Here is a 5,081-nt window from a genome sequence, read left to right as displayed (position 1 = left end):
CACCCCAAATACAAGGTTAATAAAGTTATCAGTCTGGTGTCCTGCTTCAACACTAAAATGACATGTATCTAGGAGCAGTTGCAGATCCTCCGCCGCTTTCGTGTTGATGTCCATGCACCAGAATGTGGAGATTGGGGAGCAAGAAGCTGTCCGGGCGCTCACTGACCGACTGCGGCTATCTACATATGTTACCGGCTTACCACACCTCACCTTTGGATCTGATCCTATTTCGCTTCTTTGATGAAGAATGCTCCAACCATGTGAAATCGTTCAAATTAATGTAAAATATTACCACATAAGTTCGGTTGTCCTTTGAATTCAGCTAGCAAACTTTTTCTTTCTTGAATTCAGCTAGCAGCTGATCCAGATCAATAACGATAGGCCGAACTACCAAATCTAGAGGGAAATTCAGATATGGAGTTTCGCTTCCATAGTGCGGCACTTTTCGTTGTTGTGCGACATTAGTGTGACCTGATCCAAATGAGGCTATTTCAAGACCAAGTTCAGAGCGAGCATGCCTCCAAGGAATTTTTTTTAATCCAGGAACCTGAAAAACATATTTGACGATTAAAAAAAGACCAATGCAACAATTGAAGGACAAATCATGGTTTATAGTTTGTATACTAGAAATTTCTGTTTAGTACATTGATAATTATTGGTCATCATTTGTCGCCTGTCCCATATGTCCTTGATGGCCATACGCAAATCATTTGTCACCCTAAATCCCATATGTCCTTGATGGCCATACGCAAATGCCTTTGGACACGTAATTAGTGCATGAAAAGAAAATACATCTTCCTCTCCACAAATAGAGCAAGTACTAATAGTGGCTTGGTGGTGCAAAACTCGGTTTACCTGGACATCCAAGCTATTGGTAGGGACATGGCACGTGAAAATACGGATCTTCTAAGGAACATTGGCCTTCCAGATAATATTCCAATTTTTTTCTCCCCCAACACAGCACCACTATATTTCCCCTCGTCTTCTTTATTTTCCTTTAGAGTAAGCGCCAGCTTGTACACGCTTTTAACCGAGAACAACCCACTCTTCTCAAAGTGTCAAGAAACAAAATCACCAATGCCCTGTGGACTGAAGACGCAAACAAAGAATCCCCTCGACATCATATGGATAAAACAAGTGCCTATCCAAATTCTCATCCCATCTCCTCGGTTCACTCAAGATCAGGTCAGGCACCCATTTGATCCTGGTCCTATTCTTCCTTGCAGTAACTTTAAGGCCGGAAGTTCTTAGAAGCATTCTAGAAATCTCTATCAGCTTTGGATTTCTCTGTCACGATATTTAAGGAACAAAATGACCTCGACATGTACATATATTGAAATTCATCTAAGTGACTTCTACTGTTCTACAAAGGCATGCAATTTTAACTCTTTTTGCACCTAGAGTAATTTGGTTTAACCAAATAATTTTGAGATGCGTTCATATTAAATATTAAACAATTAAACATCACTTTATTGCGTTTGATAGAGTGCATTTTATAGTCAAGGTAATATTTTATAACTAATAGCACTATTTTAATAATTAATTTTACTATTATGTGAGTAGTGGCCATGTAATCTTCTTTTTGCTTTTGTAAAAGTAACTCTAAACCCTTAATTAATGAGGTTAATTTTTTGCCTCCGTTTCAAAAAAAAAGTCTTGTCTCGAGAGCTACTCCAATCAAAAATTGAACACGTACATCGGTAACCATCGCAGACCGGATTAAATCAGACAAAGAAACATCTATCAAACTGCAAATACTGAACAATGGGTACGTGCATGCATACATGATTAATTCTCCCACACCCGTGTTGTGCTGAAACAGGGGCCGGCCAGATGAAAAGTAAGGCACTTACACAAATCACACTATCATACAGTTGAAGAAAAAAAAAACATGGAGAAACTTACACAAATCACACTATCATACAGTTTTTTTTTCCCGCAAAAAAATAAAATAAAAATTACAGTGCACGCATGGCAAGCAAACAAGCGGGATTAAAATGGAAAGATCATACGCAACACAAAGTTGCTGATGAAATTCAGCTAGGTGGTTGGCCTTCTGCCAGCTTAACATGCAGACCGTAGTCCAACGATCACCTGGCCGGCACAGGTGCCGGAGCGGGTGCCGATGCCAGCGTCCGACTCGGCTGAGAGAAGCAGTCTCTGTCGGCGTCGGCAAGGTACTTTTCGTAGTCTATCATGCCGACGGTGACCAGCGGGCACATGTAGGTCCGCGCTTCGGTTTGCGTCTTCTTCCCCAGCGGATAGGACGTGACGCTTGCGCTCACCCGCACCACGACGCTGAAACTGTCCCCGGAGCCGTAGTTGTCCCAGATGTAGCTCAGCTTGACCGGGTCGGTGATCTTCAGCCGCCTCTGCAGCGTGATAGTCGTCTGCGGCGGCACGGTGAAGTTTCCCAGCTCCAGCCTGCCGATCTCGTATCTGGCAGTTGGGGACTGCACGTCGATGAGGCTCACGGTGGTCTCGTTGCAGTCGATCTTGGTGCGGCCGCCGGGATTGTTGGCGACCAAGATGACCCGGAGATTCGTCGTGTTAGCCCGCTGGTACGTGACCTGAGTTGCACCATTATTGCCGTAATTAGTCCCCACGGGGGTTGCTGGGAGGAGGTCGTCCCCCTCTCCACCGAGACCAAGACCGGCACCTATGGTGCCGATGGGCCCGTAGTCTCTGTTGGAGACAGGAACGGTGCGACGCTGAGTTTCACCAAGCCTGCCTACTCCGACAAGCTCTCCGCCGGTAGTCTTGGACTTGGGCGCATAGGTCTGGCTAAACAGATTGTCCGCCCCGATATAGCCGTCGTTGACGGAGAGGCGGATGTCTTCGGAGCGCAGCGCGGCATGGATCACCATCGCAATCACCGCGAGGGCGAGGACGGTCACCCCCGTGGCCGCCACGCAGCGCACCACGGCTGGGCACGGGAATCTTGTACGCTCGCCATTGTCGGCCTCGGCAGCAATGATATATTTGATGTCACCCATCTTGCGGTTTGCTCGCTCGCTAGGGTGAGCTAATTGGCTACTACTTGTATGGATGAATGACGAAGGAAGAAGATGTGTACATAAGGTGGCCCGTTCGACAATTAAGAAACAGTCACTTCTGTTCAACGTCTTTTCCTTTTTGTGAGTTTGTGTTAGAGCAACTTCAATGGGGCGACCCATTTCGTCCGCCCGTGCCCGTTTGGGTCGGCGCGAACAAAAGTGGCGGCCCAACGCGTCGACCCAAACGGACGCGCGTCCATTTTTCGTCCGCGGGCGATCCATTTCAGGCCCAGTTTTGAGTCGGATTTGCGCCGACGCAGACACGAGACGGACGCGCGTGCGCCTACTCCTCTCCTCGGGCCCGTCTGTCGGTGGCAGCCATCACTATTTCCCTCCATTTTCCCCAAAATCGCTCCCGCCCGTCCGCGCCCCCGCCCCCCAACCAGCTAGGGAGGACGCCATCGACCTCGACGCCGCCGCTGGCCTCGCCTCCCTCGCCTCGTCCGGCGCCGTCGCCCCCTCCGGGAAGGGCAAGCCTCGTGCCCCGCGCAAGACCGCCGCGGCGGCCAAGCCGAAGAAGGCGCTGATGCCCGAACAGTGGGCAAGGGAGTCGGCCAAGAGGAAGGGCCGGAGGCACGCCGCGGACGCGAGGGATAAGGCTGTTGCGCAGGCCGCCGCTGTCGCCGCCGCGCAGTAGGAGTTCACCAATGCCCGCGTCGCCGCTGCAACGAGGGAGGCGGTCTACATGCTTGGGGTAAACCCTAGCCAGCATGGCCTCGTCCAAGCCGCCGTCGCCGCGGCCAGCACCGGCTCGTCGGCATTTCTTCGGATGGTGATGCCCGACTTACCCCGCGCATCGGTTTGCAACCCGGTCCCTGGCTTCCGCGTCTCCCCGCAGGCCTCCCGCCTCTCCAAGGAGTGCTCACCCGACGTGAGCGTGGTCGCGCCTGCCACGCCTGCGCCCACGCCCATCGACCTCAACGCCACCCAGTGGTTGGTGGCTCGTCGTCCGGCGGCACGAGGAAACGTCTTCATTTTGCATGGAAATATTTTGTAGGCATTTCAAGCTTTGGAGGCATTCAAGGTTCAACACAATGGCGAGTGCTTCAACCTCTCCCATTGCTATCGGGTCATCAAGGACGAAGAGAAGTTCAAGGCACAATATGCCGCGCTCAAGGCACGTGGAGGGAAGGGCATCGTGGAGGATGTTGGGGAGGGCGAGCCGGCACGGCCGCAGGGGAAGACCAACTCCAAGAAGGAGGACAAGCGAGATGCGGCCACCAACGCCTTGATCGCAAGCATGGACAGCATGATGAATAAGAAGGACTCAAGAGAGGAGGAGCGCCGGCGTTTCAAGGCGTAGCAAATGAATGCTTTCATGGAGATCCAAAGGAGGAGGCTTGATCTTGACACCGAGAAGAAAGCCAAGATGTTCGAGCTCGAGGCGGAGAAGCAAGCCAAGATGCTAGAGATCGAGGCCGCCAACGCCAAGACAAAGGCGAAAGAAGTGTCTCTTGCAAGCATGATGACCGGGGTGGAGATCATGAAGGTGGATCTCAACGCCTTGTCGCCAAGGAAGAGGCCGTGGTTCGAGAAGATGCAGGCCGACATGCTCAAGTTCAACGATGAGTGATCTATGGCGTCGAGGGGCCATCTTTTTTGTATGCCGGCAGGTGTGCCGGCATGACCACAGGAGCCGTGATGCCGTGGTTGACCTTAAGTTCCACCATTTTTTGTGTGCTGGCATGTGTGCCGGCCGGTTGGCAAGTGCGCCAGCATGAATTGTGGTGCTTTCTGAGGCCGGCATGTTGGGGAACGTAGTAATTTCAACAGTTTTCCTACGCACACGCAAGATCATGGTGATGGCATAGCAACGAGAGGGGAGAGTGTTGTCCACGTACCCTCGTAGACCATAAGCGGAAGCGTTAGCACAACGCGGTTGATGTAGTCGTACGTCTTCACGATCCGACCGATCCAAGCACCGAACGTACGGCACCTCCGAGTTCAGCACACGTTCAACTCAATGACGATCCCCGGGCTCCGATCCAGCAAAGCTTCGGGGATGAGTTCCGTCAGCACGACGGC

This window comes from Triticum dicoccoides, chromosome 7B (genome assembly GCF_002162155.2).
Source record: "Triticum dicoccoides isolate Atlit2015 ecotype Zavitan chromosome 7B, WEW_v2.0, whole genome shotgun sequence".
NCBI classification, from domain to species: Eukaryota; Viridiplantae; Streptophyta; class Magnoliopsida; order Poales; family Poaceae; genus Triticum; species Triticum dicoccoides.
This window is presented reverse-complemented; position numbering follows the sequence as displayed.